This window comes from Coregonus clupeaformis, chromosome 13 (genome assembly GCF_020615455.1).
Source record: "Coregonus clupeaformis isolate EN_2021a chromosome 13, ASM2061545v1, whole genome shotgun sequence".
Lineage (NCBI taxonomy): Eukaryota > Metazoa > Chordata > Actinopteri > Salmoniformes > Salmonidae > Coregonus > Coregonus clupeaformis.
In genome coordinates, this window is record NC_059204.1 from 11,521,760 (window position 1) to 11,534,856 (window position 13,097).

Genomic DNA, 13,097 nt, shown 5'->3' on the forward strand with positions numbered 1-13,097 from the left:
GAAGTAATATACTGTTGGTAAGATCTCACTGTGGTTTTCTTAAGTCATCTATTAATGATATGGTCTCGCTGTGGTCTTCTGAAGTCATCTACTGATGATAGGTCTCACTGTGGTTTTCTGAAGTCATCAACTGATGATAAGATCTCACTGTGGTCTTCTGAAGTCATCTACTGATGATCTGGTGTCACTGTTGTCTTCTGAAGTCATCTACTGATGGTAAGGTCTCACTGTCGTCTTCAAGTCATCTACTGATGATATGGTCTCACTGTGGTCTTCTGAAGTAATCTACTGATGATACGGTCTCACTGTGGTCTTCTGAAGTCATCTACTGATGATAAGGTCTCAATGTGGTCTTCTGAAGTAATCTACTGATGATAGATCTCACTGTGGTCTTCTGAAGTCATCTACTGATGATAAGGTCTCACTGTGGTCTTCTGAAGTCATCTAGTGATGATCAGGTATCACTGTGGTCTTCTGAAGTCATCTACTGATGATAAGGTCTCACTGAGGATTCTTCTGAAGTCATCTAGTGATGATACGATCTCACTGTGGTCTTCTGAAGTCATCTACTGATGATCTGGTATCACTGTGGTCTTCTGAAGTCATCTACTGATGATAAGGTCTCACTGAGGTATTCTTCGGAAGTCATCTAGTGATGATACGATCTCACTGTGGTCTTCTGAAGTCATCTACTGATGATAAGGTCTCACTTTGGTCTTCTGAAGTCATCTACTGATGATCTGGTCTCACTGTGGTCTTCTGAAGTCACCTACTGATGATAAGATCTCACTGTGGTCTTCTGAAGTCATCTACTGATGATCTGGTCTCACTGTGGCCTTCTGAAGTAATCTACTGTTGGTAAGATATCACTGTGGTCTTCTTAAGTCATCTACTGATGATAAGGTCTCAATGTGGTCTTCTGAAGTCATCTACTGATGATCTGGTGTCACTGTTGTCTTCTGAAGTCATCTACTGATGGTAAGATCTCACTGTGGTCTTCTTAAGTCATCTACTGATGATATGGTCTCACTGTGGTCTTCTGAAGTAATCTACTGATGATAAGATCTCACTGTGGTCTTCTGAAGTCATCTACTGATGATAAGGTCTCACTGTGATCTTCTGAAGTCATCTACTGATGATAGATCTCACTGTGGTCTTCTGAAGTAATCTACTGATGATCTGGTCTCACTGTGGTCTTCTGAAGTCATCTACTGATGAGAAGATATCACTGTGGTCTTCTTAAGTCATCTATTAATGATATGGTCTCGCTGTGGTCTTCTGAAGTCATCTACTGATGATAAGGTCTCACTGTGGTCTTCTTAAGTCATCTATTAATGATATGGTCTCGCTGTGGTCTTCTTAAGTCATCTACTGATTATATGGTCTCACTGTGGTCTTCTGAAGTAATCTACTGTTGATAAGGTCTCACTGTGGTTTTCTGAAGTCATCTACTGATGATCTGGACTCACTGTGGTCTTCTGAAGTCATCTACTGATGAGAAGATATCACTGTGGTCTTCTTAAGTCATCTATTAATGATAAGGTCTCGCTGTGGTCTTCTGAAGTCATCTACTGATGATCAGGACTCACTGTGGTCTTCTGAAGTCATCTACTGATGAGAAGATATCACTGTGGTCTTCTTAAGTCATCTATTAATGATATGGTCTCGCTGTGGTCTTCTTAAGTCATCTACTGATTATATGGTCTCACTGTGGTCTTCTGAAGTAATCTACTGTTGATAGATCTCACTGTAGTCTTCTGAAGTCATCTACTGATGATCTGGTGTCACTGTTGTCTTCTGAAGTCATCTACTGATGAGAAGATATCACTGTGGTCTTCTTAAGTCATCTATTAATGATATGGTCTCGCTGTGGTCTTCTGAAGTCATCTACAGATGATAAGGTGTCACTTTGGTCTTCTGAAGTCATCTACTGATGATAAGGTCTCACTGTGGTCTTCTTAAGTCATCTATTAATGATATGGTCTCGCTGTGGTCTTCTTAAGTCATCTACTGATTATATGGTCTCACTGTGGTCTTCTGAAGTCATCTACTGTTGATTGATCTCACTGTGGTTTTCTGAAGTCATCTACCGATGATAAGGTCTCACTGTGGTCTTCTGAAGTCATCTACTGATAATAAGGTCTCACTGTGGTCTTCTGAAGTAATCTACTGATGATAAGGTCTCACTGTGGTCTTCTTCCGAAGTCATCTAGTGATGATACGGTCTCACTGTGGTCTTCTGAAGTCATCCGCTGATGATAAGGTCTCATTGTGGTCTTCTGAAGTCATCTACTGATGATAAGGTCTCACTGTGGTATTCTTCTGAAGTCATCTAGTGATGATAAGATCTCACTGTGGTCTTCTGAAGTAATCTACTGATGATAAGGTCTCACTGTGATCTTCTGAAGTCATCTACTGATGATATATCTCACTGTGGTCTTCTGAAGTCATCTACTGATGATCTGGTGTCACTGTTGTCTTCTGAAGTCATCTACTGATGATAAGGTCTCACTGAGGTATCTTCTGAAGTAATCTAGTGATGATATGATCTCACTGTGGTCTTCTCAAGTCATCTACTGATGATAAGATCTCACTGTGGTCTTCTGAAGTCACCTACTGATGATCTGGACTCACTGTGGTCTTCTGAAGTCATCTAGTGATGATAAGATCTCACTGTGGTCTTCTGAAGTCATCTACTGATGATAGATCTCACTGTGGTCTTCTGAAGTCATCTACTGATGATAATGTCTCACTTTGGTCTTCTGAAGTCATCTACTGATGATATGGTCTCACTGTGGTTTTCTGAAGTCATCTACTGATGATAAGATCTCACTGTGGTCTTCTGAAGTCATCTACTGATGATATGGTCTCACTGTGGTCTTCTGAAGTAATATACTGTTGGTAAGATATCACTGTGGTCTTCTAAAGTCATCTACTGATGATAAGGTCTCACTGTGATCTTCTGAAGTCATCTACTGATGATCTGGTGTCACTGTTGTCTTCTGAAGTCATCTACTGATGGTAAGATCTCACTGTGGTCTTCTGAAGTCATCTACTGATGATATGGTCTCACTGTGGTCTTCTGAAGTAATCTACTGATGATAAGATCTCACTGTGGTCTTCTGAAGTCATCTACTGATGATAAGGTCTCACTGTGATCTTCTGAAGTCATCTAGTGATGATAGATCTCACTGTGGTCTTCTGAAGTAATCTACTGATGATATGGTCTCACTGTGGTCTTCTGAAGTAATCTACTGATGATAAGATCTCACTGTGGTCTTCTTAAGTCATCTATTGATGATATGGTCTCGCTGTGGTCTTCTGAAGTCATCTACTGATGATAAGGACTCACTGTGGTCTTCTGAAGTCATCTATTAATGATAAGGTCTCGCTGTGGTCTTCTTAAGTCATCTACTGATGATATGGTCTCACTGTGGTCTTCTGAAGTAATCTAGTGTTGATAGATCTCACTGTGGTCTTCTGAAGTCATCTACTGATGATCTGGTCTCACTGTGGTCTTCTGAAGTCATCTACTGATGATAAGATATCACTGTGGTCTTCTGAAGTCATCTACTGATGATATGGTCTCACTGTGGTTCTTCTGAAGTCATCTAGTGATGATAAGGACTCACTGTGGTCTTCTGAAGTCATCTACTGATGAGAAGGTCTCACTGTGGTCTTCTTAAGTCATCTAGTAATGATATGGTCTCGCTGTGGTCTTCTTAAGTCATCTACTGATGATATGGTCTCACTGTGGTCTTCTGAAGTAATCTACTGATGATAGATCTCACTGTAGTCTTCTGAAGTCATCTACTGATGATCTGGTGTCACTGTTGTCTTCTGAAGTCATCTACTGATGAGAAGATATCACTGTGGTCTTCTTAAGTCATCTATTAATGATATGGTCTCGCTGTGGTCTTCTGAAGTCATCTACTGATGATAAGGTCTCACTTTGGTCTTCTGAAGTCATCTACTGATGATAAGGTCTCACTGTGGTCTTCTTAAGTCATCTATTAATGATATGGTCTCGCTGTGGTCTTCTTTAAGTCATCTACTGATTATATGGTCTCACTGTGGTCTTCTGAAGTCATCTACTGTTGATTGATCTCACTGTGGTTTTCTGAAGTCATCTACCGATGATAAGATCTCACTGTGGTCTTCTGAAGTCATCTAGTGATGATCTGGTCTCACTGTTGTCTTCTGAAGTAATCTACTGATGATAAGGTCTCACTGTGGTCTTCTTCCGAAGTCATCTAGTGATGATAAGGTCTCACTGTGGTCTTCTGAAGTCATCTGCTGATGATAAGGTCACATTGTGGTCTTCTGAAGTCATCTACTGATGATAAGGCCTCACTGTGGTATTCATCTGAAGTCATCTACTAATGATAAGGTCTCACTGTGGTCTTCTGAAGTAATCTACTGATGATAAGGTCTCACTGTGGTCTTCTGAAGTCATCTACTGATGATAGGTCTCACTGTGGTCTTCTGAAGTCATCACTGATGCGGTTCACTGTGTCTTCTGAAGTCATCTAGTGATGATAAGATCTCACTGAGGTTCTTCTGAAGTAATCTACTGATGGTATGGTCTCACTGTGGTCTTCTGAAGTCATCTACTGATGATATAGGTCTCACTGTGGTCTTCTGAAGTCATCTACTGATGATCTGGTGTCACTGTTGTCTTCTGAAGTCATCTACTGATGATAAGGTCTCACTGAGGTATTCTTCTGAAGTCATCTATTGATGATATGATCTCACTGTGGTCTTCTGAAGTCATCTACTGATGATATGGTCTCACTTTGGTCTTCTGAAGTCATCTACTGATGATCTGGTCTCACTGTGGTCTTCTGAAATCACCTACTGATGATAATATCTCACTGTGGTCTTCTGAAGTCATCTACTGATGATCTGGTCTCACTGTGGCCTTCTGAAGTCATCTACTGATGGTAAGATATCACTGTGGTCTTCTTAAGTCATCTACTAATGATATGGTCTCGCTGTGGTCTTCTGAAGTAATCTACTGATGACAAGATCTCACTGTGGTCTTCTGAAGTAATCTACTGATGATAAGGTCTCACTGTGGTCTTCTGAAGTCATCTACTGATGATCAGATCGTATTGTGATCTTCTGAAGTAATCTACTGATGATAAGGTCTCACTGTGGTCTTCTTCTGAAGTCATCTACTGATGATAAGGGTCTCACTTTGATCTTCTGAAGTCATCTAGTGATGATAAGGTCTCACTGTGGTCTTCTTCTGAAGTAATCTAGTGATGATAATATCTCACTGTGGCCTTCTGAAGTAATCTACTGATGATAAGGTCTCACTGTGGTCTTCTGAAGTAATCTACTGATGATAAAATCTCCACTGTGGTCTTCTGAAGTCATCTCTCACACCTCAACGTGACTCTCACTCTGCCTTCATCCACAGAGACCGGTGCACTTTCATCTCACAGATATTGTTGTACCAAGATATAAACTAATTATTACAACAACACCCAGAATATTTGGGCCATGCATGTTTTGGTATAATCAAGTAATTAATCCTATAGATCCCTGGGACACCCCTCCCAGTCACACCTCCCTCCCTAATCTCCATATCATCTCATCCTCAGCAGTTTTGCACCTATAGTTTTGCATCCTGCAGAGGTTCTCATTAACCCCCATTAACCCCCATCTCTCACTGATATGAATGACTATTTCAGAGACCTACCAGCATTGCTGACACATGCACTGGATTATGAATGTGGAGGGCTTATCTTTAAGTGGAGCACTGTTGGCTCTGGGTCCATGGATGAAGAAATCCATTTGTTGCCTCACATAATTTATATGTTTATAGATCATTAAGGTCATTAGGTGAAGTAAGACACTTGGTTACCTGGGGGTTCTTCACAAATGTGTTTTTTTTTTCCACTAAGAAAAGGCTTGATTGCATTTGTTTCACAGATTGTCATAATAGAGTATTTGTAACAGTCCAAATGTAGTTTGCTTCATAAATCTTAACATCGCAATTTTCTTTGAGGTGCATTGAAGGCGCATATTACACACACAACTCTGATATGGGAACTCACATTATTAGACAAAAGAGCACAGAGCAATTTAGACGTCTATTTTTGGTGCATTTGACACAAAATAGCTATTTTAATGAATCCATTGCTTAATAGCCCTGAAACATCCCGTCTAAATGTTGGCCCTTCCTGTTCTATATGGAGCGTATGTTGAGGCACTGCTGACCCCCCCCAGGAGAAGCCCAGGGGTGAGCAGAAGCGCCTCCCAGCTGTGAGCCCTCAGGCTGGGCAGCTGAGGGAACGACGAGCCTCCTGTTTATGGAGCTGACTCTCTTTCTCATTCATCTCGCTCTGCTTTCACTTTTAAAAAAACACGAGTAGATGTAGTATTTGTGAGAGCTGAGCTATCTGGACATGTGCTTGTCCGTGTGTTTTGTCTTTGTGGGTGTGCATTAGATGGAGGCAATGAAGCTAGCATTAATATAGATTGATTGAATGCAGGTTGAATGTTTGCCTTTCCCCCACTACAGCGGGCTGAGGACTGAGTACACACAGAACCCATGATTAGTAAAGGAGAGAGGCAATGTTCCGTGTTCTATTACGTCAGACCTATTTAACTTGAAGACATACCCCACAACACCTCATTGTGTTTATTTTTGTAAGACCCTCTATTTCCAGGGTCCTCTTTGTTGCTGATTCTTGTGTGCAATCGTTCCCCCTCTCCGTTTTTTTTTCTTGGCTGAAATATTGAGCGATCTTAACGGGGGGGGGATTATCAAAGCGAAAGGAACAGCAGAGGTGCGTATGGCTTACTTCTCTGTGCAAATGCTGTGCCTATCTTTTTGGGATGCTTTTTTTTTAATAAGATTCACAATATGCCACTCTTGATGTTGCAGCAGGGAAGTGTATCGTTGCGCGTCTCATTGTTGCGCTGGAATCGTCTGGAATCCACTGCAGAGAGAGACTCCATGAGTTGAAGCTGGTGTGTTTGATGCCTTCTGGTGTACAGGCTAATTCCATATAGATCTGCACATGGCAAATACAGGGGGGATCAGGCATTAGGGGCATCATGTGAATTCCCTGCTGTCATTGAAATAAGTAAAATAGTAATCAAAGACTGGCAAATGGCCTGCTTATATGAATAAGATATTAATGCAGGGTAGAATACCTTCTGTCCACCATCTTCAACATAAATCATGTTAATACAGCCCATCTGTATTCATATTAGCTTATTTGCTGAATGGAAGTGCAATTTCGTATGCAGACTGTGCTCAAGGAAGATAGAACTGTGTGTGTGTGTGTGTGTGTGTGTGTGTGTGTGTGTGTGTGTACAAAAATGGCACTTCCATTGAAATTCAGAAAGTTATATTAAGAAAATGTAAATGTACTTTTACCTGGAAAACAACCCCCCCCCCACACACACACACACACACACACATACATACAGTGACAAGTAGCAGAGCAGCGAGTTAAATGAATAGCATCTTGTTTGTCTCCAAGCGCTGGGTACAAAGCAAAGGCATGAGGGGATGAGCTGAGTGGGCCGTAGTCACAGAACAGGGCTGAAATGATTCACACAATCCTGCTACTGAGCCAACATAGCACTATCGCTCCTGCACAGCATCTCTCCTGAACAGCATCTCTCCTGAACAGCATCGCTCCTGAACAGCTTCTCTCCTGAACAGCTTCTCTCCTGAACAGCATCTCTCCTGAACAGCTTCTCGTGTTCAGCGGCAAGGATAGACGCATCGGAATAAGCAACAAGGAGACAGACAGACAGACAGACAGACAGACAGACAGACAGACAGACAGACAGACAGACAGACAGACAGACAGACAGACAGACAAACAGCAACACGTGACATGAGGTTCTTCAGACAGAAAAAAGTATTTTGGGCAAGTTTCCAATAGCCACTACTGGCAAGAGGAGGAACAAGGAATATAGGCTTTTATTTTAATTTTTTTACCTAACATTAATCACGTTCTATTTCACTTTGAGCAAAAAACTGTGGGAGCTGATCTATAAAAAATATTTGGAATTTTGGACTTTGTCTCAATGTCAGCTTTCAGTATACTGTCTGTCTGTAACAAAAGTGCAAATGCTACTTTTTCAGACACAAATGACACACATACACACAAACACACAAACACACACACACACACAAACACACTTAAATACACAAGCAGAACACTCCTGGTGAAATTTTGAGGACGAATCCAGCTTTGATCCGCTATTTGATTCTGTCAGCAGAATAGCACCATACCTTTCCGCTCTGCCTACTAAGTCATATAGAGGCACAGGCATCCTGCATGGCTGCAACAAGATTATGGCTTTGGGAGGGAGAAATCATACTTGTGTGAAATTACCCTAAGACATTCAATTCTAGAGCGACTGTTCACGCGACGACTCCTCTGAAGAACTAACTGTAAGTCGCTCTGGATAAGAGCGTCTGCTAAATGACTAAAATGTAAATGTAAAATGTAAGAAAAGAGTAGTTAAACCTCATTTATACAGTAAGGGAAAGTAGCGAGTTTGTATTCAGTAAGTACTTCAGTATCCTCGCGACGGATGCCTGTCATGGAGAGATTTTAGCGTAAAATGAAATCTAATTACGTTTGATTAAATGTTGATTAATACAATTTTTTGGGAGACCTAGGCCCAAAAAGACCCCTGAAAGTAAGTTTTACAGATTGCGTAACCACCTGAATGTGACGTGATGAAACAGGTCAGAGACAGACAGGAGCGTCAGGGGAGCACCGTGATGTGTCGTGTGACACCGACTGATCTTGGTCTCCTCTAATGAGTTGGGGCACCACTGTGAGCAGCCTGGGTTCCATGTGTATTTAACAAAACAGCGATGACCTACACAGTGTGCCAATGAGCAGCGTACCATAAACCCCTGTATTATGAAGGCCGGAGTGAAACTCATAAGCTGGTGTATACACAGAGTCACCTTTGGATACATGCACTATATATACAAAAGTATGTGGACACCCTTTCAAATTAGTGGATTCTTCTATTTCAGTCACACCTGTTGCTGGGGCTGTTTTTCATGGTTCGGGCTAGGTCCCTTAGTTCCAGTGAAGGGAAATCTTAACGCTACAGCATACAATGACATTCTAGACGCTTCTGTGCTTTCAACTTTGTGGCCACAGTTTGGGGAAGGCCCTTTCCTGTTTCAGCATGACAATACCCCCGTGCACAAAGCGAGGTCCATACAGAAATGGTTTGTCGAGATCGGTGGGGAAGAACTTGACTGGCCTGCACAGAGCCCTGACCTCAACCCCATCGAACACCTTTGGGATGAATTGGAACGCCGACTGCGAGCCAGTCTTAATCGCCCAACGTCAGTGCCCGACCTCACTAATGCTCTTGTGGCTGAATGGAAGCAAGTCCCCGCAGCAATGTTCCAACATCTAGTGGAAAGCCTTCCCAGAAGAGTGGAGGCTTCTATAGCAGCAAAGGGGGGACCAACTCCATATTAATGCCCATGATTTTGAAATGAGATGTTCGACGAGCAGGTGTCCACATACTTTTGGTCATGTAGTGTATGTCTGCTTTTTAGGCATGTTAGAACATGAGCATGATGTTTTACATCACTTTCTTTTGAACCTAGTTCCAGATGAATACCCCGTGTATTCATCTGGAACTAGGTTCAAAAGAAAGTGATGACCTGTTCAGGTCTCATGTGCTGCGACCCTTAATGGGAGTGTAGTAAGACCTTAATAAGCAACCACATCCCTGGCAAATTCCAGTATTCAGAAAACTGCTTGGTCAGATATTTGAGTGCTGAGCAAGAAGAAACTCAAAACCACCCCAGGGTCCCTTACCACTGGCCACAGACATCAATTCAACTTCTATTCCACGTTGGTTCAAGTAATTTCGTTGAAGTTACGTGGGAACAACGTTAATTCAACCAGTGCGTGCCCAGTGGGTTAGGACTGGGGTCATCATCAACCTAGCTTAAGGTTGTGATATGTTCCAAATTTATATGTTATATTTATCTTCCCTGGCTGTCCGTCCCCTCCCCTCTCACTCTCTCTGAGGTCTTCCCTGGCTGTCCGTCCCCTCCCCCCTCTCTCTTTCTCTGAGGTCTTCCCTGTCTGGCTCTCCCCCCTCTCTCTCTGAGGTCTTCCTTGGCTGGCCGCCCCTTTGAACAGACTGCACGGCAGAACTGAACGCTGTCTGCCATATGTAGAGGAAAGCGAGCTCAACAGACTGGAAAACGCGAAATGATTTTTGGCAGCGAAAGGAAGTGTGCGCTCCAGAATAGTGTAAACATTGCAATTAGTTACCTTTTGAGTTCCACTCCATTGAACACGTGACTGGGAGTCGTATTGCAAATTTTCAAAGCAGATCAAAGCATTTTCAGTCACAGATGTTTACTTCTCATTGTCCTTCTGAGTTGACACTACGACACAATGTAAAACATAATTACAGTTATAAGTTAAATTTAACAATAAGCATTTCAATCATGCTCATAAAATACAAAAGTATTGAAAAGTGAGTGCATATTGAATAGTCAGTATTTAAAAAAGAGCACAAATAATTGTAATAACACCATTATTAAATAGTTCCTTCCCGAACTATTAATGCTGTGCCATCAGCAATTAGATTTAGTTTGGATGGCTGACAAAGAGCATTGTTTGAATATTAATTCAAGGATGCATTTCAATGTTTGATGGTGCTTTACTGAGACAAAGTGTGCATTTCACAGGACACCCCTGCTGACTGGCTTATCCGCATTGTGGACTGACTACACTTCCTGGTCTGCTCTCTCCACAATAACATTCAATACACAACATCCAATATACAACATCCAACATACAATAACCAATACACAACATCCAACATCCAACCCCCAACAGACAACATTCAATACACAACATCCAATACATAACCTCAAATACACAACATCCAACATCCAACCCCCAACATACAACATTCAATACACAACATTCAATACACAACATTCAATAAACAACCTCCAATACACAACATCCAATACACAACCTCCAATACACAACCTCCAATATACAGGTATACTAAGTCAAAGCAAAGTAAGTCAGCCTTAGTAAAGGAAGCCAGAACGGCCCAATTCAGGTATACCCAAACATTACGTTTAGTTCACCAACCTATTTTAAAGTTAATATTGATGATAGTGATGAGTTATCATTGATGACACATTTTACTTTTGAAAACATAATGGTGTATTGGGCATGCTCCTCGTTTAATAACCCCCTAGACTGAATGTCCTCGACCCGTGTACATCTAATTAGCATAATAAAAACATCCCCATCACAGTTTGTCTGTTTAAGCTACAGATATCTGTTCTATTGCATGGACTGGGTCTCAATCAACTGCATCCGCCAATGGTGGCCTTCCGCATCTGCGGTGGAAGGTGTCCGAGCTACAGTGGTGTTTGTCAGACCATGAGACATCCCAAAAATCGGTCTTCTCACGAAAACGTCTGTAGCGTCCGAACGGTTTGGCATACAAATATATGACCCCTCTGTGGAAAGATGAGCCTCTCCCGAACACGATGGTGTTCTCCATTGTGCTCTACGACCCCCACAAACGTCACGGGGCTCGTCTGAAGTCGGTACCGCCGATCTGCCTACTTCTGTCTGTCTGTACATCCGAACAGTTTGGGCTACACACTTAATGTGTTGTGAACAGTGTTATGAAATGTAATGTCATGTAATATTGTCATGTAATATTTTTTATTGTATATAACTGCCTTAATGTTGCTGGACCAAAGGAAGAGTAGCTAATGGAGATCCTTGATAAACGTAAAATACAAATACACTAATACACACCTGTTTTGCTCTAGGACGCCCACAAGCCTCATGAGACTCGGTACCAGCTTAAAACATTTATGGAAGTATATATGGAAGTAGTTTAGTGCCCCAAAAAAGGGGTTAAATATGGTCATTTATTTTTACAATTTTTTTTCTTATCTCTCAGATATAGGACAGACACTTTAGAACAAACTTCCTTTTGATTTATTTTTTGACTATCTGTTTTTCCAATGTATGAATCTGTTATTCAATGCGTTTGGGCTAATAGCGGTTAATAGCGGTGAGGCCAAATTCAAATCATTTTTTAATTATTATTTTTGTCCCTAAAGGGGTTCTAAAATTCTAAATCAAATAACTACATGATCCTTTGCATGACCATCTTTAAAACAGTCCCAACCATCTCCAACTTTCAGCGGGAAAACCATTATTAATCGTCATATTACAAATTATTCATCACATTAATTTATGAATTATTACTCAACTTGCAACCACAGCATAAGTCTGGAATGGAGAGCTGTGAGGTTGACTCTAGCTGTGTTTACATATCCACCTCCTATAACATTTGTACGGGTCATGGCAAATTTGTAAAATATTTTGTTGTATCTTTTGTTTTGTTTTTGTACACTCCCTTTGCTAACGAGCTCCTCAAATCAAATCAAATATAATTTTATTTGTCACATGCGCCAAATACAACAGGTATGCTTACTTACAAGCCCTTAACCAACGTGCGATTTTGTATCGAGGCCATCAGCTGAATATATCTGGACATTGGTTATTTTTTGCTGGTGAGTATAAGGAACAACTCTGTTACATCTCTGTGCTGGTGCTCAGAGTGAAGCATCCTGAAGAAGAGAAGGCTCTTTAGTTAGATGAGTGATTTACTGATAGAGCAGAAGAAAGACGAGGATTGTCTGAGGATATCCAAAACAGTTCTGAACCCAGGGGCGGATTGGCCATCTGGCAATTCTGACAAATGCCAAATAGTCTGGACCATTTTTTTGTTGGGTGGGCTGGTCGAAATGGACACACACAAAAATATTTTGTTTTATATATAAAAAATAAAAATAAAATAGAAAGTTGACGGGTTTTAAGTTTAAGTTAAGTTTTATTTTATAATTTTTACACAACTTCTCTGTTATATTAATCTATGAGCCTTTGGCTGGTCAGTGGGCATTGGTCAGCCCCCCTACCAAGATGGGCTGGCCCTGTTTGCTTTTAGGCTGAGTTGAGGTCAAGCAAACTCACATTCAAAGTCCAATGCGGCATCAGCAAAGAGACCTGTTCCCACTCGGA